This window comes from Littorina saxatilis, linkage group LG9 (assembly GCF_037325665.1).
Source record: "Littorina saxatilis isolate snail1 linkage group LG9, US_GU_Lsax_2.0, whole genome shotgun sequence".
Taxonomy (NCBI): Eukaryota; Metazoa; Mollusca; class Gastropoda; order Littorinimorpha; family Littorinidae; genus Littorina; species Littorina saxatilis.
Window position 1 is genome coordinate 52850467 of NC_090253.1, and position 26539 is coordinate 52877005.

Below are 26539 nucleotides of genomic sequence, written 5' to 3' on the forward strand. Positions count from 1 at the left end.
AGCGTGACGTATGGAACGCCAAAAGGCCCACAGTATCGAGACTGAGTCTCGATACTGGGAGTATCGAGACTTAAAGTCTCGATACTCCGAGTATCGAGACTCGTTCATTTCATTGGTCTTCCCTCGATACTGCGAGTATCGAGTATGGAAATGAACCAATCCGTGGTATCGAGTATGGTTGCTATGCCGCCCTAGTTCAGTATCGAGTGTCTACAAAACGATTGGTTAAATTCTGATCTCGAGTGTGAACAGCACCCTGGTGCGCCAAAAGGCCCACAGTATCGAGACTGAGTATCGATACTCAAAGTCTCGATACTCAAAGTCTCGATACTCCGAGTATCGAGACTCGTTCATTTCATTGGTCTTCCCTCGATACTGCGAGTATCGAGACTTTGAGTATCGATACTCTGTAATTTCATTGGTCGGACTCGAAATTCAAGAGTATCGATACTGCGCATCCCGGAACTGTTGCCATGCCAATCGATCTGCTCAAGAACGTAACAAGACAAGCGATTGGTTCAGTACTTGAACTCCTAAAGGAACTGGTAAATTAAAAAGTATAACCAGAAAACTTTTTTTTTTTTTTACTGAATCGTGGCGGACTGTGTTGTGCGATAAATGACTGAGAGACTCAGTGAAGTGTATTCAGTGTTATAGAATAAATTATGTTTGAGTTTTCGTTGCTGGTAAGTTAAAAAGTTAAATAAAAAAACATGAATACAAACAAACACAGTTCAAGTTATTTTGTGGATGTGTTTTATGCGCCTGACACTGAAATGTCCCATAGATCTACTAAGTCTTGATGCGAGATCACTCCCCCCCCCCCCCCCCCCAAATCTAATTTAGACTAAAAGTACTTTAGACTGATATCGTACAAGTGAAATGACGCTGTGTTTTCCCTTGAATGACTTTGTATGAGAGTGCATTCGAATCAGTTATTAACCTAAGACACAGATACTTTTAACTGATCGATAGCGGCACGTTCGGCCGGGATGGCAGCGAAGCCTCAGTGATTTTTCGATCCTCCAGTTTAAAAAACCCAAACAATTACAGTTTTTGTCTTGCAGAGTGTGAAACTGTTGATTATTTGTGTAAACATCGGTCTATTTGCTGCATTTGCATTATCATTTATGCAAAATCTATACCATTTTCGGCTTTAGTCCCTGTGACAAAGGCTATACATACAGAAGTAATTGTGTATATATTGTTTTCAACAAGGCTAAGCTATTTACACAAGTAGGGAGAGTGGCTTTCTTTGTCCTCAAGCATAAATTAATGTGGGTACATACATTATCCAGCCTATTAACCACAAGTGGGGAGAGGTTTTTGAATTTGTGCAGTCTGTTTGCAAATTTAGCCTGGAAAGTAAACAATACTATAAAATGAACAAAAAACCTACAAGTTTCACAGTGCACGCACACACTCTGGCTCCCTCTCCCTACAAAAATGCTGACACTTGCGGCCAAGTGACGTAACACGTACTCTCCGTTTTCGAATGCTATTGACTGATCATTCAATTAACACTGATGAATTGTGGGATAAAATCAGTGTCAGTCAGCACAAATCTGCTTAAATATATTATGAAAATCAGTCTTAACATGCCGCGTTTCTTAGTCTCTCTAGATGATTGTACCGTCTCTTTAACTTGGCGGGAAAGCATTCCGTCTGGACAGTTTATTTTAGCAGAAGCCTGGCTGACGTCCCGGCAATAGTGACATGTAACACACGCACACACACACCGTGACACTGACACAGACACCCGGCACACACACACACACACACACACACACACACACACACACACGGCACACTGGCTCACACACACACACACACACACACGGCACTTTTTATTCAGCTTCAAGTTGAACAACACAAATAATTCAGAAAATGACGCCATGAAATCACGAATATCGGCTGAGCTCGAACGCTGATTGCTCACTTCACACTTGTGTAGATAGCCTGGCTTCGACGAACACGGTCTATGTTGCACAACTGCTTGTGTAAATAGCCAGTCCAACGACGTGAGTGACTTCCCTTTGGTAAGCTCATTATTTTGTGAAAGTAAACGTGCGACATCGATGACATATATATATTAATTTCTCGACTGAAACTGAGGAGCTGAAGTCATTGCTGGCAGTAGAAAGCCCACTGTTTGTTTTTGACGGCCATGCTGTGAATGTATAGTGCGTTGAAATGAGCAAGTTCTTCGTGTTCACCTCCGACGAAAAGCCAACACAGATCCCGGCAAAGTACTGGCTGAACTGTTGTCTTTTGGACGCCAGCTACATGCAAACTGCGGATGTTCGCAAATGACGACCAGTATCACCATGGGAACATTTTGCTTGGAATTGTCAGTGACCAGAATGGTAAGTATTCATCATATTTCACAACGTAAGTATGCATAGCTTCTAAAGGCAACTGAATACGGTGTGCTGTTGGCAGTGGCCCTTGCCGATGGTGTCAGTGTCACAAGGTCAAGGCATGTACAACTAGTAAAGTTCCACACACTTGTCACTTTATGCGTGTGAATGTGAATTAATTGTGATGTATGTGTTGCACTCTGTACAAGTATGTGTGTGTGTGACTGACTCATAATTCACAGGATCATTATAATCGAGGAAATAAAGTTTGATTATCTGTGTGAGTATTTTATGTTTTCCTGCTAATTTGACTCAGTTGTTTTAAGTTACTTTAAAATGTTTGTTTTTTCAATTGATGTAAATGAATCATTGATAGTGATACATGTATACATCATGGTCAGCGCAATTCAGATGGTTTTTTATTTATATTATGTACAGTTGTCCTGGACTTTTGATCCTGCTGTGATGATGATGTCACCTCCAGATGAACCAGAGCTGCTTCATCATTCATCAAAACAGCACAGCTGTCTGATTTTTCTTCAGGTACTTTTCAATTTTATCATTATAACTTATACATGATTGTGCAGGTCATTCATTGCTTTAAGTTTAACAAGAACATAACAGTATCACTATCACTAAACTCTGAATTGATTGATAATGTTAATAATGCCTTAAAAGTTAAAATATGTTCCCAATACTATTGGTACCAGTGTGTTAAGGTAATTCCACAAAGGCAGTGATTCTGAGTGAAACTAGCTGAATTTGATGAATTTGTCAGTCTGTATTCACATTTCAATCTTGTGTTCTTTTTAAATTGTATCACTTTTCATTTATCTACAGCAAGTGTGTAATGAATCTTTATTCTGTACATGTATTTCCATTTATCCTACTGTATACGTGAGAGAGACACCCGTGAGATAATAATTGTTCAAATCACACATGTTTATATCATGTAAATGAGGTCATGTGATGTCAAGCAAGTCTGGTAGGGACCTGTTTTTCCACTGCTTATGATGCCAAAGTCACCGAGACAAACGTCATAATAGAAACAAAAATTGTGCTCGCTAATTACCCTCAATGAGTGACTTCCTTTGCTTTGACGTAATAGATTGCACGAGGCTTTAGAAGAGATCGAGGTTCAAAAACAAGCATCTTCAATTTAGCTGCCTCGACTGCAAGACATTTTCAGTCAAATACATGCAAGTACAGTATGTAGGATCAACAGAATACTACATGGCTTGCTGTGTCGTACCAGATTTACACTCGTTGCTTTTTCAAATAGTGAACATCTCGCTTTCGCTCGCTGTTCAATATTTACAAAAACGAGTGTAAATCTGGTACGACACAGTAAGCCATGTAGTAACTAGTATTCTCTATTTAACCTAATGCTTTTGGGTTATCACCGGCTATTTGAATGAGAGCCATTTGTTAGCATACTAGATGAATACCCGCTTCGCCGGGTACGGCTTCGCCGGGAAGAAGTCAAGCCGAATACCCGGCCGCGCCGGGGACTCGGCTTTGCCGGGTGTACGCCGGCAAACCGGCGCACCGCACGAAGGAAGGGAGATAAACGCGCAAAATACTGGAGAAGATAAGGAAGAGTAATACCCGGCTTCGCCGGGACAGTGACTTTCTAAAAATAGTATAACGGGAATATGGAATGAGCGTTGTCGACAGTGACCTTCTAAAAATAGAAACGGGAATATGGATTGACGCCACATGAAGGAAGGGAGATAAGCGCAAAACACTGGAGAAGATAAGGAAGAGTTACTGGGAATGGATCTGGGAAGATGAACAGAAAAATCAAAATCGGTTCAGCGCTGCGCACTGAGAGCACGTGTTGAAAATTCTCATCGACCAGGTTGTGTCCGGGGTCTACCTGAATATGCCCACCAAATTTGAAGCAGATCCATCGAGAACTTTGGCCGTGCATCGCGAACACACACACACACACACACACACACAGACACTAGTCGTATATATATAGATAGATGCAATTTTTCAATAAAATGTTTAAGTGCCATCCACAGCGTGTTTTTCTTTTGAATTCTATTACAGTGACAAGGCACTGAAATAAATTGTAAAGCGGTGTAACTTGTGTTTGTTGTCACAGGGATGTTTGTATTGTTTTGATATATGTTTGGCAGCTGAAAATGACATTTATTTTGCAGTGCCGGTCAGTCTGCAGTGCTATTTGTTTCAAAGTTGACAGATGATCTGCAGACAGGGGTTTATATACTGAGCCAGTGAAGAATCAACATCATCCTTTGCTCTAAAAATGTAGGTAAGTTCTCTTTAGAAGTAGCTTATATGTGACCCTCCACCATGAAATGAGTCACATGTCACCTCGCGCGGTTCTGCGCTAGGCTTAAATATAAGTCCGGGGAGTGTCTGGTAACAGTGTGAGGGTCACCTTAGTCACAGGCTTATAACTCAAACAGTTTTCGCTCTTTTCTAAAACGGTTTTCACCTCTGGATAGAGCATAAAATAAAAAACTCTTTAGATAAATGTAAAAATATGAAAATCATGCAAAGGTGACATGCGACTCATTCTGTGGTGGAGGGTTACATGTATATAAATTATGTGTTTTTATTTTTTTTTTATTAATTTAATTTTGATAATAATTTTTATATATTTAATTTTCAGAGCTTGTTTTTAATCCGAATATAACATATTTATATGCTTTTGGAATCAGCAAATGATGGAGAATAAGATAAACGTAAATTTGGATCGTTTTATAAAACTTTTTTTTTTTTTACAATTTTCAGATTTTTAATAACCAAAGTCATTAATTAATTTTTAAGCCACCACGTTGAAATGCAATACCGAAGTCCGGGCTTCGTCGAAGATTACTTGACCAAAATTTCAACCAATTTGGTTGAAAAATGAGGGCGTGACAGTGCCGCCTCAACTTTCACGAAAAGCCGGATATGACGTCATCAAAGACATTTATCCAAAAAAAAAGAAAAAACGTTCGGGGATATCAATCCCAGGAACTCTCATGTAAAATTTCATAAAGATCGGTCCAGTAGTTTGGTCTGAATCGCTCTACACGCACGCACGCACGCACACACACACATACACACACACACATAAACACACACACACACACATACACCACGACCCTCGTTTCGATTCCCCCTCTATGTTAAAACATTTAGTCAAAACTTGACTAAATGTAAAAACCAGGATATCATCATGATGCCTCTTTACAAAAACCAGGTCTAGGAACTCTTCATCTAAAGTCAGTCAGTATTAACCCCCTCAACACAATCCTCATTTTGTCCCATAGTGATTTCTGCCGCCCAAGAACATGTGGTTCTTATCTCACAAGACGGATTTGTGTCTTCCATTGCGAAATTCAGATCTACCCCAACTACGTGCATTGATCTGAGCAATAAAATGTAGATGCAATGATCTGCAAACATCTCTTCAACACAATCTGCATCTTGTCCCATCGTGATTTCTGTCGGCAAAGAACATGTAGTTCTCAACTCACAAGACCGATTTGTCATCTTCTAGTGTGAAATTCAGATCTGCCCCAAGTACGTGCAATAAAATGTAGAATGGATAATCTGAAAAAAATATTTTCGCGTGAACGCTGCCACGTTGTCATCAGTCCGATGTCTTTTATCCAGAGCAGGGATGAACACACTTTTTCATCTGTAGTTTGTTATGTTTATCGGCAGACTGCTTTCCATTACTTGGCTGTTTTAGATTGACTCGTAGGGTTCGTCAGCCAGGCAACAAGTGCTTGTTTACTGACACGTTCTCACGCACGACATGTCGTAAATGCAAGTTCTAACGATTGTTTTTACATTTTGTCAAGTTTTGACTAAATGTTTTAACATCGAGGGGGAATCGAAACGAGGGTCGTGGTGTATGTGTGTGTGTGCGTGCGTGTGTGCGTGCGTGCGTGCGTGTAGAGCGATTCAGACCAAACTACTGGACCGATCTTTATGAAATTTGACATGAGAGTTCCTGGGTATGATATCCCCATACGTTTTTTTCATTTTTTTGATAAATGTCTTTGATGACGTCATATCCGGCTTTTCGTGAAAGTTGAGGCGGCACTGTCACGCTCTCATTTTTCAACCAAATTGGTTGAAATTTTGGTCAAGTAGTCTTCGACGAAGTCCGGACTTCGGTATTGCATTTCAGCTTGGTGGCTTAAAAATTAATTAATGACTTTGGTCATTAAAAATCTGAAAATTGTAAAAAAAAATATTTTTTTCTAAAACGATCCAAATTTACGTTCATCTTATTCTCCATCATTTGCTGATTCCAAAAACATATAAATATGTTATATTCGGATTAAAAACAAGCTCTGAAAATTAAATATATAAAAATTATTATCAAAATTAAATTTTTGAAATCAATTCAAAAACACTTTCATCTTATTCCTTGTCGGTTCCTGATTCCAAAAACATATAGATATGATATGTTTGGATTAAAAACACGCTCAGAAAGTTAAAACAAACAGAGGTACAGAAAAGCGTGCTATCCTTCTCAGCGCAAGTACTACCCCGCTCTTCCTGTCAATTTCACTGCCTTTGCCGTGCGCGGTGGACTGACGATGCTACGAGTATACGGTCTTGCTGCGTTGCATTGCGTTCAGTTTCATTCTGTGAGTTCGACAGCTACTTGACTAAATGTTGTATTTTCGCCTTACGCGACTTGTTTTTATTGCACTGATATATCGATAGAGAATGTCGATATTTGTAAACGTCTGCCATTTCCTAATGTTTGTTTCATTATTTTGCATACGGATATGGCTAATAAGTGGATAATCTGTTACGACACGAAACACGTTCTAAATCCGGGAAGGGAGGCTACTCCAACGTACTTTCCAAAGTGTACTCCAGCCTTAAATGTATGGCCAGTTGTGATTGTTTTTACTCTACACAAATTATTTATGTTACCATCCGCATCCTGTGCACGGCCAGAATCTGATCTCAGACCACCGAGCTTTTACATACAACGAATCCATCCTTTTGTTTGAACGCTTACAGCTTACAGCTAGGGAGAATCTTAGCTGCTCTTCATAAGTTCATGGATACAGGTCATTTGTTTTTTTTCGTTTTATTTTTCATTGTCTTAACTCTTATTCAGAGCTGACATTATTGTTGACTATAACTGTTATGGGAATGATGATAATTTTGTTTGGGATTTCTGTTCAAGTTTGAGACTACATGACATTGACAGGGCATCACTCTACCATGTACGCTTACTGTCATATAACTGGGAGACCGGCACGGTTGGCCTAGTGGTAAGGCGTCCGCCCCGTGATCGGGAGGTTGTGGGTTCGAACCCCGGCCGGGTCATACCTAAGACTTTAAAATTGGCAATCTAGTGGCTGCTCCGCCTGGCGTCTGGCATTATGGGGTTAGTGCTAGGACTGGTTCGTTCGGTGTCAGAATAATGTGACTGGGTGAGACATGAAGCCTGTGCTGCGACTTCTGTCTTGTGTGTGGCGCACGTTATATGTCAAAGCAGCACCGCCCTGATATGGCCCTTCGTGGTCGGCTGGGCGTTAAGCAAACAAACAAACAAAATATAACTGGGCCAACCAGACTAGAGAACTGCTACACCTGTGGTGTTAGGTCATTACTACATGCAGTATGTAAGAAATGTTAAGTCCTTTGTACTGGAAACTTGCATTCTCCCAGTAAGGTCATATATTGTACTACGTTGCAAGCCCCTGGAGCAATTTTTTTGATTAGTGCTTTTGTGAACAAGAAACAATTAACAAGTGGCTCTATCCCATCTCCCCCCTTTCCCCGTCGCGATATAACCTTGAACGGTTGAAAACGACGTTAAACACCAAAGAAAGAAAGAAAGAATTACTACATGCAGATAGCATAACCTGGGCACCCTCAGTGATATCAATTTTTGAAAACGTTAGAATTGCATAGTGATATATGTATCCTTTTTAAAAATAAAAGTGAAGATCTCAACACACTTTGTCTTTCTAGTTTTCTCTATTGCATTGATTTGAGAGGAAAATCTGTGTCCTTAGAATTTTTCAACAAGAAAAGCAAATGCTCATTCGACTCGCCTTCGCCATACGTAAAATAAATCGGACAAAATATTGCTGTTTCATAGTTTGTCTTATCTTACGTCATAGGTGAGAGAGCTACCAGTACCAATGCGATAGAGGTCCTTCAGGGCACATTGATTATCTTATTGCTCAGGTGAGTAAAATAAAACATGTCTTAAGTTAAAAGGAGTAATCCACTAGTATTAGGATTCACTGTCAGTCGGTATGTCTGGCCGGACGAATGGCCGGCCGGCTGTGGACAAAAAGCTTAACGTTGAACATTGGGGATTGGGGGTGGCGGTCATAGGTAGTGAAATCCTCCTTTTAAGATTTTCAAAACCCTGAAAAAATCAGGTCTTACAATGGGGGTAAACTTACATAAGTTATGACCAGAATATCTTAGAAAACAGGGTCTTGAAAATGTCAATAGGTAACATGCGCCTTGAGATATGTGCGCGATATAAATCCTCGTAAATAAATAAATAAATAAATAAATAAATGTCTTGGGGGGGCGTTGTTGAGTAAGTGATTTTGGTTGTTGGGTAAGTTACCGAAAAATAACTAGCCCTACTCATTTACAGAGAGAAAGAAGCAGAGGGGGGAATCATTTTTGGTAACTTAACCAACAACCAAAATTACTTACCCAACAATGGGCCTGAATCCTCGATAGCTCACAGGTTGATGAGCTAGCGATTGAAAGGTTCCGAACGCTCTAATGTACGAAATGTACATCTCTAGACGAAACAATACAAACATACTGCATTTAAACTAGCAACTACAGGCTTGAACACATTAATCTCCATATAAAATCGATGAGTTTGGTTGTTTTCTAAATTCAAATCTAACAATCAGTGCAGAGAAACTCGCTTTAGATCTCTTGCAAGTGCAAGCAAACTCCAAAGGCAAGTAACTCTCATACTCTGTGAAAGTGTCTGATTTTGCCATTTTTGGGCATTCTTATAACATTTTCAAGACTTTCCAATTGATAAAAACTGATGAAATTATTTGTACTATCACTCTGAAGGGTTTACTTTATGAAGGTATGGTGCTATTAGTAACTTGCTGCTTTTACAAAGAGAAATTATTTTTGGCACAGGCTCAGAGAACATTTATGTTACCTTGAAAATAATACTGCTGATTGTTTCTTGTTAATGTTTTATTTTTCTCCATTGTTTCTTGTTAATGTATTTTTTTTCTCCATCTTTTGTAGCTGCCTGGCATGCCGGTAAAGCTGCTGATCCACACAAATGGAAGAGTCTCACTGAACAAAAGGAAGGAAGAGCCTATGCGCCAGGGGTTCAGTTGAGTTGTTGCTCTTCACAAACCTTTCACATGTCTGCACACATTCAAGGCTCATCAACCAGTAAGAATATATATGGTACGTGGTCGAGTCAGTGCTTTTTATTAATTTTAATATTATTGATTCAAACCCCCCAATCCTTCACACACCTTCTCTTGGATTTAAAGCAATTTGTTAAGTATTTTTACTTTCTGAATTTCATCTGTACTTGATGAAAGAACATTTTCTCTCACGTAACATTCAAAAAGAAAACTGAAGTTTGTACAGGGTAACCCCAAAAATGTAACCCATAAAAACAATTCTCATTGTAATAAATTCCACATCTGTCGATCACATATTAGTTCATATTTGGTGTATATTCACTTCAGCTTATGTATGACCTCTCAACAAAGTTGCCAGTTTGTAGGTAAAAGAATGGTAGCCTAAAAGAATCTGACTTTTGTGAGATTTCGGAAAACAAATCTTATTTTGGGGATTGGCTCAACATTACCAGGTTGAAAACTGAGCCTGAGCCGGTTTTAAGCCCTCCAGATTGTTAGTACCTAGTAACCTCTAACCAACTCTAGACAATCAATGACTTGAATGCAGCCGTTACAATTAAGCAGGATCAGGGCATTTGCCTTAGAGGAATGAGTTCATGTCATTGATGAATTTTGCGCGCCATTGCGTAAGTGTAACCTTACAATGAAGGGGGTCATTAAAGTTCAGCAAAAATCTTTATACAGGGTGACCCCCAAAAAATGCAACCCTCAAAAATGTTAATAACTTCTACATCTGTTGACCGAATCACTTCATATTTGAGGGACATACATTTCAGCGTATGCATGACAGTTCCACAAAGTGAAAATTCTATAAATCAAATGGTTTGACTCTTGTGCAATTTAAAAAACAAGTTGCCAAATTCGGGGATTGACTCATTTGTACGAGGTTTGGCATTGAGCGGTAGCCAAACTTGCCCAATTTTTGCCCTCCAAATTGTTACCTTTGGGGTAATTCGTATAACATAGTATACCTTAATCAACATTAGACAATCAGTGACTTAGTTGCAGCAATTACAGGCAGGATCAGGGCATTTCCCATGGATGAAGTGTCACTTCACAACAAAGGGGTTACAATTTTCCAGTCATTTTAGTTTGGCAAATATTTTTTATAGTTGTTGTGCATGCACTTTAGTTCGTCTATGACCATTCTACACATCTTTGACTCTGTAGGTAAAATGGTACGACACGTACCTTTTCTCCAAAATGTGTTCCAAATTACACCTCCGAAATTGTCAATCAGACGACAGTTTTCTTGCTTGGGGAATGCCTTGAGTCTAGTTGTAACTGCTTTCTTCAGGTCACTGATGATCTAAGGGGTGTTTGTGTATACTCGGAAATTCAGATAATCCGAAAGGTTAAGGTCTGGAGGGTTCAGATTAGGTAAGTATTGCTGCCGCTCAATGTCAAACCTTGTTCTGTTGAGTCGATCGCCGAATTCGGTAACCTTTTTGACTCACATGCGTAGCAAAAGTGAGTCTATGTACTCACCCGAGTCGTCCGTCCGTCCGTCCGTCCGTCCGTCCGGACGTCCGTCCGTCCGGACGTCCGTCCGGAAAACTTTAACGTTGGATATTTCTTGGACACTATTCAGTCTATCAGTACCAAATTTGGCAAGATGGTGTATGATGACAAGGCCCCAAAAAACATACATAGCATCTTGACCTTGCTTCAAGGTCAAGGTCGCAGGGGCCATAAATGTTGCCTAAAAAACAGCTATTTTTCACATTTTTCCCATTTTCTCTGAAGTTTTTGAGATTGAATACCTCACCTATATATGATATATAGGGCAAAGTAAGCCCCATCTTTTGATACCAGTTTGGTTTACCTTGCTTCAAGGTCAAGGTCACAGGAGCTCTTCAAAGTTGGATTGTATACATATTTTGAAGTGACCTTGACCCTGAACTATGGAAGATAACTGTTTCAAACTTAAAAATTATGTGGGGCACATGTTATGCTTTCATCATGAGACACATTTAGTCACATATGATCAAGGTCAAGGTCACTTTGACCCTTATGAAATGTGACCAAAATAAGGTAGTGAACCACTAAAAGTGACCATATCTCATGGTAGAAAGAGCCAATAAGCACCATTGTACTTCCTATGTCTTGAATTAACAGCTGTGTTGCATGACCTTGGATGACCTTGACCTTGGGTCAAGGTCACATGTATTTTGGTAGGAAAAATGTGTAAAGCATGTGTCACTGCCTTCCTTCCAACGTTCACACTGGCACGCAAGGTTATGTAAATCGCTTTATTTTTCCTTTTGAACATAACCCGTGGTGTCGTAAAACTGAAACACAATGATAAAACCAAGTAAGAAATAGCCGATATAAAATCCAGAAAAAGGTCCAATTCAAAACATGACACATGTCATGGGAGTTTCAAGTTCATCTCATAAAAACTGACACACAATAGTAAGAAGGACTGAGCATGAAATGGCTAAAAGAATAAGATAAGAAAGAGTCTAACTCAGAACATGGCACACATTATGCAAATTCCAAGTCTGTATCGTCAACAAATGCACATCAAGCCCGAGTACAAATCGCTGATGTCAGTATAAGGGAACTATCCCTTCTATATGTCACGGTAATTTAAAGTCATGAGGATGATCTCCATTGCCTCTCTCAAAAGGTATCGCTATCTGTAATTTTCGTTGCTCATACTTGCACTAAAAACAGACCAAACGAACTATGCCTCTGAGTTATGTGTCAGATAGAGTCCAGCCAAAAAGACCTGGCACATATATCACGTGAAGCCCATACCATGAACGAGCTCGTAAAAATATTACGAAAATATCATGCAACTTAGTTCGCGTGTCCTGCAGGCGTTACAACCACAATTGAGAAAGCAGTAAAAATATTCTACAAGACTACATACTTCGTTGGCCTTAGAAATTATATGAGGAAAGTAGCAAAACATTCTACAAAGATCACATTACCTCGTTGGCCCTTTTGTTATCTGAGGAAAGCAGTGAGGATCAGTCTGTCTTCCTTGACGGCACCGGTTGAACTGAACTAGCAAAACGTGCTAAAAGCTAGCTTGCATTCGGAAGTGCGCGCATCAATACATATATCACAAGTAACCCCAAAAAAGATGTTTTCTGCATCCACATAATATATGCGACAAAGTTAAGACATGATCAAGTCATCGACTTAAAAACACACTTCCAAGCCTTGCAAGTCTTCAAGTAAAATCAATGAAAGCTGACGAACTATATTTGTGTGCGGCGGACTACCAAAAGCGTCAGGTGAGTTTTTAGTGACGCGGCACAGGCGCCCGGTTTACGAACTGCGGCAGCAACAGCATGTGAGTCGTATGGGCTTTGCCCTTCTTGTTTGAAATTGCACAAACGTCAGACCATTTTGATCTATATAATTGTCACTTTGTGGAAGGGTCATGCATAGGCTGATATTTATGTCTTCCAAATATAAAGTAATTCGGTCAACAGATGTAGAGTTATTAGCATTCTTTAATTTTAGGGTTGCATTTTTGGTAGTTGTGCATGAATTTAAATTTGTTCATGACCACTCCACAAAGTTTCCTGTCCGAAGGTAAAACAAATGTGTTCCGATTTAAATTATCCATCCTAAATTGTGAATGAAAAGCACTTTCATGTCCAGGGTTTGTCCTGAACCTAGCTATAACTGCTGTTTTTAGGTCACCAATGATCTGGGAAAGGGGGTGTGTGGGTTGTATACCTATAAAAGTGTCAATCAGCGGACTGCATAGCTGAAGTTAATGTACGTTAACCTTCACCAGATCATGCTTTGGACTACACAGTCCGGATTATGTGGGTCGTGTACGACCCATAATTTCCTAAGGATTCAACGTAAAAAGTATGTGTCATACACGACCCACGCCATCTGAATAGGGATAAACAACGTAAAACTCTGAAACTCCTCCTGCATTTACAGGCACTCCCTTCACACACTTTCAGCCCCCACTCTCACTGACCTGGAGAAAGTCCTAAAAAAAATGACCTTGAAAACCTGTGACCTTGACCCTCTTTCCACACAACTCTACTCTGACTGTCTTCCTGACCCCCTCCCTTCTATTCTCAAAATCATCAACACTTCTCTGCAAACAGGCACTGTCCCCAACTCCTTTAAGACTGCTATTGTCAAACCTCTACTCTACTGAAGAAACCATCGCTTGACCCAAACACTCTCAGCAACTACCGCCCTGTCTCAAACCTTTCCTTCATCTCCAAACTCCTGAAACAACTCGACCTCTCACCTTCTTTGCAACAATCTTCTCTCTCCGCTTCAATCTGCCTATCGTCCTCACCACTCCACCGAAACTGCCCTTCTCAAAATCACTAATGATCTCCTCCTTGCCACTGACCAAGCTGAAATCTCTGCCGTCGCCCTACTTGATCTATCAGCGGCCTTTGACACAGTCGACCACAACATCCTCCTTCAACGCCTTCAGCACACCTTTGGTATCCATAGCACAGCTCTTTCTTGGTTCTCTTCTTATCTCACCGACCGCTACCAGACTGTTTCGATTGACAAACTGAAATCTGACCCCATCAGGCTTGAGTGCGGAGTCCCTCAGGGCTCAGTCCTTGGGCCTGTACTATTTACTCTCTACACTCAACCTCTTGACCACATCTTTGACCGACACAACGTTCTCCACCACTCTTTTGCCGACGACTCTCAACTTTACAACAGCTCTTCCCCTGACCAGTCTGAATATCTTCTTTCCTCTATCTCTGACACTATATCACTGACGTGCAGAATTGGATGACAGAAAACAAACTTCAGCTCAATAGCAACAAAACTGAAGCCATTCTAATAGGCACTACATCCAAACTCTCCAAAGCCACGTACTCTCTTCAACTCTCTGACTCTTCTGTCCCGCTGTCTTTTGCTGTCAAAAATATCGGAGTCACTCTAGACAACACCCTTTCCATGAAACAACACATCTCTTCTGTCTCTCGCACCTGCTACTTCCAACTCTGCCGCATCACCACTATCCGCAAGTACCTCACCACAGATGCTACCGCCAAACTGGTCACTTCCACCATTCTCTCACTTCTTGACTATTGTAACTCTCTCTTGACTGGTCTTCCCTCTTCTTCTATCTCTCGTCTCCAACGCATTCAAAATAGCTCTGCCCGTCTTGTCTTACGAAAGAAAAAGAGAGACCATATCACCCCCCTCCTAAATCAGCTCCACTGGTTGCCCGTTCCTGCCCGTATCACATACAAAATCAACACTCTCACCTACAAATGCCTCCATGGTCTCGCCCCTGCCTATCTCTCCGACTCTCTCTCTCTATATGTCCCTTCACGAGCACTGAGATCATCTGCCGACTCCCTTAAGCTCAACATCCCCCACACCAAACTCAAAACAGCAGGTCAATGCTCATTTTCTTTCCAAGCACCTAGCCAATGGAACACACTACCTCTCCCCCTCCGTCAACAACAGTCCCTCGAATCATTCAAATCTGCACTCAAGACATTCCTTTTTTCCAAATAATCCATGCATTCTACACTGCCCACCCCCATCCCACCCTGAATAACTGTACATATTTAATGGTTGATGGTGTGTGTGTGTTAATGACTTTAAGTCTCCGTGTGTGTGAATGAGTGTATGTGCGCCTTCGGTCGCCTGTTGGTGAGACATGTGCGCGTTACAAATATTCGTATTATTATTATTATTATATGAGTGTGCATGAGTTGTTAATGCGAAAGAATGTGTATGAGTGCGCCTTGAGTCGCCTTGTGGTGAGATATGTGCGCGTTATAAATTCTCGTATTATTATTATTATTATTAAAATTCCTTACCATATGGGTCGTCCACGACCAACATCATCCGGACTGTGTAGTTCAAATTGCGTCATCGTTTATTTGTTTGTTTAGATTAGAAAGATAGTCTTTCAAAAGTTGGGCAATGGGAAGGTCGCATGGTGATTGGAGATTACATGAAATCTCAATTAAAGGCTGCCATACTCGTAGCGTTCATTAATTAATTCATATTGTTTACATGTACCAATAATGTTATAAAACTGTATCTAAGGGGATATAATAACGATTGGCTGTAGCTTTCAAACACAGAAAAAATTATTTCAGTATTGCAAAGTGGTGTTGATAGTGTCAAATGTAAACAGAACAGTCTCAAATGCCATCTTTGGTTTACGAAACGTCACGAAGTGAGGTCAACGGTCTAAAAGTAGCCCAAGTCTTGGAGAACTGTTGCTAAACAATGCAATAAATAGTTATTTCTCGTAATTGGTGAGGACTTCAAACCTAAAACTTTGCAGGAAGCTTAATTTATACAACCCCGCAACAATGGGAAAAGCCCTGGATGTAATTAAACTAATCAAATAGGACTATGTCGGCCTTTAAAAACTCCAAATAGTTTCAGAGATATAAATACGATTTTGTGAGGCTCTGGGTCGTCCACGACCCACGAAGCAGGGTGAAGGTTAGTATGAAGTAATTTGGTCAAAAGATGCAGAAGTTATTAGCAATTTCAAGACAAAAAGCACAGACAGAAAGAAATCAAATGCACTTTTAACATAGCATCGAATGTAAAAAGAGATAAAATAAAAAAGACGACAATTTTGTCAGTACATTTTTTTCTCTCCATCCAAATAAAACAAAAATAATGTCACTGTGGAAAGAAGTGCAGATGATTACCATAACTGAACAAATGAGAAAGCAGTTAAAGATCTCCGGGGCAGAACAAAAAATAGCATACATCCCATCCAGAGAAGTGTTAGAACTGAACAAAACATTGCACAAGCCAACTTCAGCCAGATACAAAAACAATAAGTAAAGACGAAAACGCCTGATAAGAATTAACTTTTAAACCTTTAAATTTATCAAAAAAAGTATTGAAACAATTGCCTATGATTACAAACAAGTTTCATATGATCATTAAAAAAATTCACAGGAAATTTAAATACTGTATCAATGTGTAGGTTATCAAGTGCTATATCTGAAAACCATGTTCGATTTGTGTAATGTCTTCCTTTGACAATGGCAGACAGCACTCTTTGCCCTTGGTTGCAAAATAAGATTTCACTGATTTTACTGAAACAAATTTGTGATTTTTGTGATCTTTTTGTTCTTCAGGAATCCAAGGCGCTGGTATTGGATGACAGCCTCCTCTCAGTTTCAAACACCCAGAAAAGATGTGCCCTGAAAGAAGAAGAGGAGTGAGAGTACACCAGCACATTGCACACGTACATGAGCTGCTGAAAGGGAAAGACACTTTATTTTGTGGATGTATGGCTGCTCGCCTATAGCGTAGTTGAGAATGTACACAACCAGATATATTCCCAACCCTTCGGTTGGGTAAACTCACTTCCCCGCTGGATATAATTATTACAATTATTACTTGTTGGAATTTTGGATTTAAGCTGAGATCTCTCTATGACTATGGGGGGGGGGGGGGGGGGGAGGAGGTTAAGTAACTGAGAATGTCGCAACAGGATCTAACCACTTCATCATTGAACCAGTTGTAAAATAATCAAAAAGTTGTTGGATTTATATTTATCATGGTTTCCTGGAGCAACCCTTTATTCCTCTGTCCATGTGCTGCGCTGCTCACAAGTAAATGTAACAATTTCTTCTGCAGCTGTCTCTTCGTTCGTGTTACTGCGAAGAGTTGTGGACAAATTTAGTTAAATATCTTCTCATTTACGTGTTACTGCGAAGAGTTGTGGACAAATTTAGTTAAATATCTTCTCATTTACGTGTTACTGCGAAGAGTTGTGGACAAATTTAGTTAAATATCTTCTCATTTACTTTTTGGAATTAGAGCAATCATATGACACCAATCCTAAGCATTATAATCATGAGGGCGGATACACAAGCACTGTGCAGAATACCATGAAATGTGTTTGTGAAATAACAGCTAGGAATTACAAAGGTCATTTTTGTAGTGCATACAAGTTACAACGGAATTTTAATAAGAGAATAATCTGTCACTTTCCTCAATGCATGTACACTCTTCAAAAAAAGTTAAGGATCGGTTGAAAAAACTGATCTAATTATAAAACATTGTCAAAAAATTAAACATCGACATAATAATTAAAAGATTAATGTGTTTGAATTAACAAATGAACAATGAGTCTTGACTTACAATTTTGTTTGGCAGGCAGAGTTATTTCCCTTTGTGGGACTTCTCAAAAGCTGCATTTTGGAAGAAAAAGGGTGTTTTGTATAGCTCCATGAAATTTGAGGAACGCATGCCAGGGCAAAAGGTTGTGATGCACGTGCTACAACAGGGTCCTGGCTATGAACATCGCTCACCAGCTTGTGTTTAAAGGTTGACACGCTGACACAATTATGCACAGTAGCAACATGCCCCCACGAAGAAAACTGAGCGATTTGGATAGAGGAAGGGCAATAGGATGGCTACAAGACGGTGTTGCTGCCAGGCAAGTGGCTCAGAGGCTTGCAGTGGCTCCCTCTGTCATCATCAGACTAAAACAGAGATTCCACGCAACTGGAAGAGTGCAGGAGCGACAACGTTCTGGTCGGCCCAGATCGAGACACCACACAAAGAGAGGATCGCTTCATTCAGAGGCAGGCCATGCAACAAAGAATGGCTACGGCAAACAACATTAGGCAACGCCTACAAGCTACCACCAACACTGTTGTTAGTGGGGCGGGGATGTAGCTCTGTCGGTAGCGCGCTGGATTTGTATCCAGTTGGCCGCTGTCAGCATGTGTTCGTCCCCACGTTCGGCGAGAGATTCATTTCTCAGAGTCAACTTTGTATGCAGACTCTCCTCGGTGTCCGAACACCCCCGTGTGTACACGCAAGCACAAGACCAAGTGCGCACGAAAAAGATCCTGTAATCCATGTCAGAGTTCGGTGGGTTATAGAAACACAAAAATACCAAGCATGCTTCCTCTGAAAGCGGCGTATGGCTGCCTAAATGGCGGGGTAAAAACGGTCATGCACGTAAAAGCCGTGGGAGTTTCAGCCCATAAACGGAAAAAAAAAAAAGAAAAAAAAACCTGTTGTTAGTGGTCAGACGATCCGAAACCGCTTACACAACTTTGGCTTGGGTGCAAGGAGTCCAGTCCGAGGAACAACCCTGACTGCTAATCATAGACCAGCTCGCTGAGCCTTGTGCACTCAACATGTGAGGTGGCAACGTCAGCAGTGGGCTCAGGTGTTGTGTACAGATGAGTCCCGCTTTTGCTTGGAACCTGCTGATGGTCGCATCCGAGTGTGGAGGCGTCGCGGAGAGCGCTTTTCAGAAGGCGCTGTTCTGGAACGACAGCGTTTTGGCGGAGGCTCTGTGATGGTCTGGGGAGGGATCAGCACACGTCTAAGGACACCTCTGTACCATGTAGTGGGCAACTTGACCGGTGTCCGCTACCAGAATGAGATCCTGCAACCCCTAGTCGTTCCAGTCCTCCAAGCGATCGGCCCTCTTGCGATTCTTCAGGATGACAACGCACCTCCCCATCGCTCTGCAGCAGTAAACACCTTCATCTAGCAGGCCAGGGTCAACAGGATGCTGTGGCCAGCCAACAGCCCGGACCTGAACCCCATAGAGCACATGTGGAACGAACTTTGTCGTCGGGTACAGCAACATCACCCTCCTCCTGCCAATCTGGGTCAACTGCTGCAATGGCTCCAGCAGGAGTGGAATGGAGTTCCCAGAGCATTCATATGCAACCTGATCCACTCCATGCGCCAACGATGTGTTGAATGCCTGACACACAACGGAGGGCACACTGATTCACATTGTTGTACCACTCTAGCTAAATTGTGGCGGCCGCGTTCGATCTTTGCTTTGTTTGTCATTACTCCTTGATTGTTCAATTATATAATTTTTTAAAAAAGAAAGAATTCGGTCTTGTCTGTTTTGTGTGGTGTGCTTGTCAAAAAGTGATCCTTAACTTTTTTTGAAGAGTGTATATGTAAATCTATTAGATAATGTATTGCAGTGATCAAAAAGATGCGTGTGGGTGTTGTCTCCCCTTATTGGAAAGAATTTGCTCACTTAGGCGTGGCTGGTTAAGACACTGAAAATGCCTTGTAGTGATAGTGGTCCTTTTTACATTTAGTCAAGTTATGACTAAATGTTTTAACATTGAGGGGTGAATCGAGACGAGGGTCGTGGTGTATGTGTGTGTGCGTGCGTGTAGAGCGATTCAGACCAAACTACTGGACCGATCTTTATGAAATTTGACATGAGAGTTCCTGGGTATGATATCCCCATACGTTTTTTTCATTTTTTTGATAAATGTCTTTGATGACGTCATATCCGGCTTTTCGTGAAAGTTGAGGCGGCACTGTCACGCCCTCATTTTTTAACCAAATTGGTTGAAATTTTGGTCAAGTAATCTTCGACGAAGCCCGGACTTCGGTATTGCATTTCAGCTTGGTGGCTTAAAATTTAATAAATGACTTTGGTCATTAAAAATCTGAAAATTGTAAAAAAAAAAAAAAAAAATTTTTTATAAAACTATCCAAATTTACGTTCATCTTATTCTCCATCATTTGCTGATTCCAAAAACATATACATATGTTATATTTGGATTAAAAACAAGCTCTGAAAATTAAATATATAAAAATTATTATCAAAAATTGTTTTTCGAAATCAATTTAAAAACACTTTCATCTTATTCCTTGTCGGTTCCTGATTCCAAAAACATATAGATATGATATGTTTGGATTCAAAACACGCTCAGAAAGTTAAAACGAAGAGAGGTACAGAAAAGCGTGCTATCCTTCTCAGCGCAACTACTACCCCGCTCTTCTTGTCAATTTCACTGCCTTCGCCATGAGCGGTGGACTGACGATGCTACGGTCTTGCTGAAACATTGCATTGCGTTCAGTTTCATTCTGTGAGTTCGACAGCTACTTGACTAAGTGTTGTATTTTCGCCTTACGCGACTTGTTTTTTTATATAAAAGAATCTGTCACAGGATAGTCTTACAGAGAGAGTACAGCTTTATTGATCTTGTGAAGTTTGAAGGTACAAATTAGGAGATAATAAACTGAAGGAGCAATGATACACAGGGGATAACTTGTCCAAAGCGAATAGGGCAGCAGAATGCAGGGAGAGAATACAAATATGAACCTTAGAAACATTCCAACAGTAATTGGACACTCCATTCAAACACAAACATTCTCAGAAATAGTGAAACATAAATGTTTGTGGATACATGTTCTTTTTGAACCAAGTTACGCACAGGAAGAGCATGCTTGATCCATTATTGGATTGGTCAAAACTCTGTACATTTGGTCAGAAGTAGGTGTCTGTCAAAGTCTCAGTGTTGTATTTACATTGATTTAAATGATTTATATTAAATGGTTAATTGACGAGCGCAGTGGCCTAGTGGATAAGCCATCGGCCTCCTAGTCCTATACGGAAGGTCACAGTTACGAATCCAAGCTCCCGCTCCTGGTGGGTGGAGGCTGGAGATTTTTGTTTTTATCTCCCAGGTCAACTTATGTGCAGACCTGCTTGTGCCTTATTCCCCTGTGTGTGTCCATCCAAAACAACAAGCACAAGAACAAGTGCGCATGGAAAAAATCCTGTAATCCATATTAGAGTTTGGTGGGTTATAGAAACATGAAAATAACCAGCATGCCTCCCCCAAAAGCGGCAAATGGCTGCCTGAATGGTGGGGTCAAAACGGTCGTACATGTAAAAACCCACTTGTGCAAAAGCATGAGTGAACATGGGAGTTTCTGTCCATGAACGAAGAAGAAGAAGATGAAATGGTTATTTGATCACACTGCAGATGGTTTGTGTTTCGAAGTCATAGATCAATACTATGCCTGGGCTTCATTTGTTCTGAGGGCTAAAGACATATATTTGGTGGTTGACCTTTTACCTTTATAGTACTGAGGGTTATACAGACATTGTCATTGATTTAGTGGTTGACCCTTTACCCTTTCCTCTTACTCACAAAAAATGTGGGCAATCAAAATTTGAGAATGTGATTTCCTAATTTGTCTAATCTCAGGGCCACCAAGCTGTGTATAAATACAGCTTTTTGATTTGTTCCACTTTCAAGGGGCCGGGGGCGCAACTTCAAACAATCACTCGGAGAATTAATTTGAGGGTGCTATCTACAACCTGCTAGCTCTCAAAGCCAATAAGGCAAGAATATATCTTGGGAACAGTCTCAGTAGAGAAAAATTAAAATTCCCAGGGACAAGCTGCTGTTCCTGCCAGTAGACATAATTATACAGTCTCATATAATTTTTAACTGTAGGTTTTACATATCCATTTCCATATCCATAGAATATCTTATTTATACCCTCTTGATTATATGGGGGATATTGCAGCTAAAGAACCTGCTGCAAGAATCAACCCCAACTTATAATCAACCCCCAGACACTCTTTTTCTTCTTCTTCTTCTTCGTTCTTGGGCTTAGACTCCCACGTTCTCTCATGTTTTTAGCACGAGTGGGTTTTTACCTGTATGACTATTTTTACCCCGCCATTCAGGCAACATAAAGCCCTTTGCTACTTACCATTGACTGAAGACAAATCGTCTGCAAATTGATCAACTGATTAGTGTTACATATATGACCATAACAGAATTACCTAAACATTTCCACACAGTATTTTTGATCAGACTCTTTATTTGTCTAAATTTACAGTTTCAACCATTCGAGCAAGCAATTCCTGTGTCTCTTTGATTCTATAAATGATTTAAGGACACATCCACAACATATTTGCATTGGACTATTGTTGAGGAAAATGTGTGTTTGGATCAAGTCTGAACTTACTGTTTCAGTTTATGTTTTGTTCGCTGAAATATATCTTATATATATTATATATATTAAACCATCACAATGATACGCGTCTGATAAAAAAGCAAAGCGAATCATTTCAGACTGCAGATTATCACTCATGGACTCTCAATTTTTGTGTGTGTTTACCCAAAAATCAATGTGTTCAGCAAGGCAGCATAAGGAACATGTAGGGCAGGATTGGTATACTTCAGCGAAGGTTTCAGCTGTTCTGCCATCAGTTCTCCATGGCTGCACTCTCCATGGTCAGGTTGCACACCTCTTGAGCAAATCTGGGCAAATATTCACATTTATTATCATTGAACTATCATGATTCACACGACTTAGTATTATTTTTTTAATGTGTACCTATTTTTACATGTATCTGTTTAGTGAGATGGTGGGCAAATGTATAATTTGTATGTGTAGTCTTTAACAAAAATGTCATGGAATAAACCTAATATTTGTTTGCCTGGTTGTCTCTGTGTGTGTCTGCATTGTGTTTGTAAAATCAGTTTCTATGGCAATGCGTTAAATACATTTAATTCACTTACTTAAATAAATAATTCTTTTATTACCTGAACCAACGCCCCCAAAAAGGTCATCTGATGATTTGTGCCAGTCTGCTATACATGTTAGTTGGTATGCTTTTTTGTTTTGTTTTTTGGGTGTCATGCAAGAGACACTCAGTATTATTCTGTTAGCAGCCTTGTAAAAGTGATCCTAAAAATGTTCTCTAGCCCTGTTCCCCACCAGACTGTGGTCTCATAGCGCTGCATTGGACACAACATTTCGAACACAAGCACGCGATTAACAACCAAACAGACCTACCAGCACCAAATGTTTATTCATCAAATTCAATCCATCATAAAACGTAAACGTTCAAAGCTTACAACCACCCAAAATAATAAGTGTACAATAAAAAGTAAAATACCAAGAAGCAAGTATTAAACAGGAGGGGTGGGATTACGACTTTAATTCTGCACAGAACCAGTCTTGCTGCAGTGTTGCATGACTGGCACTAGTACAGAACATGATTATGTCTGGTCCGTGCACAGGCGCACGCATGGTTACAGTTGAGGCACTGTTGAACATTAGTTTTCAACTTTTGACATTCCTGCCAGACTTCATCTGTCTTTTATTGTTGTTCATAGAGTTTTGAAAATATACAGCTGAATCTAACAAATATGTGAGTCGTATTTCAAATACCCATTTATGATTAGCTGGCGTACAATAATGGACTTATCGTTGTAAATTCATGTACATGTTCTTTGATTTGGAAAATAAAGATTACTTCACATGGATTGGTGAAACAACTCAGAAGGGCCCAACTGTATGAGTTACGACTGACCTTTTTTTTAACAATGTCGCTCGCATCCTTCCAGATATCACTGGTGTGCTGGACAGTTGAAAACTCATTTTCCTGAAGAATAAATCGGAGCACAAAGTACCGATCGATCAACCAAAGAAGCTAAGCTAACCACAACAACCCTAAGACACTCACAAACACGCGTGCATACACGCGCACACACACACACACACACACACACACACACACACACACACACACACAGATTTGCAAACACTATTTTGCTTCTTTGTTGGAGTGGGGCTACAAAAACAAATTTATACATTTTAGTTGAACATTGTCGCATAAACTCCATACTGACTATCCCCTTACCCGCCAAAGTACTGCCAATCGAACTTTGGACCATGTATTCCACTCATTTATCTAATTTGTGGTGAACAAATGTATTTTGACTTAGGTAAGCGCTTCGTCGCAAAATCTTCTTTTTTTTCATTCAAGGGACGTAATCTAGCTCAGCGTGTTCGAATAAATCGAATTTTTTGGCAATGAGTCTAGAGTTAATTTTGTCAGAAGCCTGGCTGACGTCCAACAGTTGTCATCTTCGAAAGCAAGCAATCCAGATCGGAATTTAAAATGAAAAAATCTAAACAAGTGTATCAACAGGAGGACAATTGTTTGTGGCTTGAAGATTTTGAAAATGCTGATTAGATCTAATACCAAAAGCATGAGACTTATAGGCTAAAGAAATATCTCCTATATAGTACCCGAAGGAGCACGATGAATACCCCCCAAAATACAGAAGAGGTAGATCTAGTGAGTGTTGGGATACAACTTGGCTTTAAAATACCGAACAGATCAACAATGCACCTGGCTGGGTGGCATTGGGAGAAGAGAAGGGTAAGCTTATGTTAGTCATTATGGAACATCGTATTTTACCTACCAGTTGAATACTTCTGGTTGCATTTTCACTCAATACAATAATCAAGTTCAGGTTCGATCTCTTCAAACATGACATCAGGGGCCATGCCGATGAAAGAAACTGAAGCGCCGATGAACGTCAATTTCATTTTTGTAATACTGATGCCATAGAAAATACTCGATGATCTGTCGCGCACGCAAACACACACAGGAAATAAAAGAAATAACCTTGCCGGCAAAGCATGAACTAACCTTATTCCACTGAAGGCAATAAAAGCAGAAAAATTGGTTTCACTTTTTAATTTACCAGTTCCTTTTGGAGTTCAAGTACTGAACCAATCGCTTGTCTTGTTACGTTCTTGATCAGATCGATTGGCATAGCAACCAGTATCGAGATGCGCAGTAGCGATACTCTTGAAATTCGAGTCCGACCAATGAAATTACAGAGTATCGATACTCAAAGTCTCGATACTCGCAGTATCGAGGGAAGACCAATGAAATGAACGAGTCTCGATACTCGGAGTATCGAGACTTTGAGTATCGAGACTTTGAGTATCGATACTCAGTCTCGATACTGTGGGCCTTTTGGCGCACCAGGGTGCTGTTCACACTCGAGATCAGAATTTAACCAATCGTTTTGTAGACACTCGATACTGAACTAGGGCGGCATGGCAACCATACTCGATACCACGGATTGGTTCATTTCCATACTCGATACTCGCAGTATCGAGGGAAGACCAATGAAATGAACGAGTCTCGATACTCGGAGTATCGAGACTTTAAGTCTCGATACTCCCAGTATCGAGACTCAGTCTCGATACTGTGGGCCTTTTGGCGTTCCATAGTGACGTCTTGCAAGATTTCTTTAAACCCACATTCCCCATCTGATAAACAAAGGTAAATATAGGCTGATTGTAATGTAAAGGACAACTCTCACTTACTCCATTACACATGTCGTATGCATTTAGGGCGCTTACTTTCTTTTGTTAATCAGATCTCCAAACAGTGCTCTGCCTCTTTTGTTTAAGATTGCTCACATTCCCCATGCTTTCTTTTGATTTCAAGGTTCTCTACAGGACCAGTGAAATAAGTAAGAGTTGTAATCTTTAATCTTATGTCCACATAGTTTTCATGTCTATTTCATGGTAACTTGAACAAAATCCACGAATCATTTCGCCAGGGAAGCCAACGATCAACCTTTTGTACAGTCGGTCAATAATCTCCGGTTATTTCCCACTCTTCTGATGCTCATCAATCTGACCTGTAGTACTGGATGACCACAAAGAAAGAAAGAAAGAAGAAAAGCAGAAAGTAATCTAAAGTTAATTCCATTCAAATTTCCGCCCATCGGACCATCCTCGAATCACTGACACCCACCAAATTACAAACCTTGCGCTCGGAAGCGAGAGGTTGCGAGTTCGACCCTGGGTCAGGGCGTTAGCAATTTTCTCCCCCCTTTCCTAACCTAGGTGGTGGGTTCAAGTGCTAGTCGTTCGGATGAGACGAAAAACCGAGGTCCCTTCGTGTACACTACATTGGGGTGTGCACGTTAAAGATCCCACGATTGACAAAAGGGTCTTTCCTGGCAAAATTGTATAGGCATAGATAAAAATGTCCACCAAAATACCCGAGTGACTTGGAATAATAGGCCGTGAAAAGTAGGGTATGCGCCGAAATGGCTGCTATCTGCTGGCCGATGTGAATGCGTGATGTATTGTGTAAAAAAAAATTCCATCTCACACGGCATAAATAAATCCCTGCGCCTTGAATATGTGCGCGATATAAATTGCACAAAATAAAAAAAATAAAAAAATAAATCCCTGCGCTTAGAACTGTACCCA

General features: G+C 40.4%; 1 protein-coding gene and 2 long non-coding RNA genes across 6 annotated transcripts in view; 2 read left to right on the forward strand and 1 right to left on the reverse strand.

The window, feature by feature from the left end:
- LOC138976510 (uncharacterized) overlaps positions 1-26539 on the reverse strand; it is a 445777-nt gene that overhangs the window by 85654 nt on the left and 333584 nt on the right. The window lies entirely within an intron of this gene.
- LOC138977465 (uncharacterized) overlaps positions 1-26539 on the forward strand; it is a 34139-nt gene that overhangs the window by 4630 nt on the left and 2970 nt on the right. The gene's annotated exons all lie outside the window — the stretch shown is intronic.
- On the forward strand, positions 1831-17146 carry LOC138976442 (uncharacterized). 4 transcript variants are annotated; one of them, XR_011458997.1, is made up of 6 exons: positions 1831-2366; positions 2799-2903; positions 4532-4644; positions 8489-8555; positions 9612-9779; positions 16828-17146. It is a non-coding gene; the product is annotated as an uncharacterized lncRNA (long non-coding RNA). The 4 variants fall into 4 exon arrangements; XR_011458998.1 differs by having other exon boundaries at positions 4532-4640; XR_011459000.1 differs by lacking the exon at positions 8489-8555.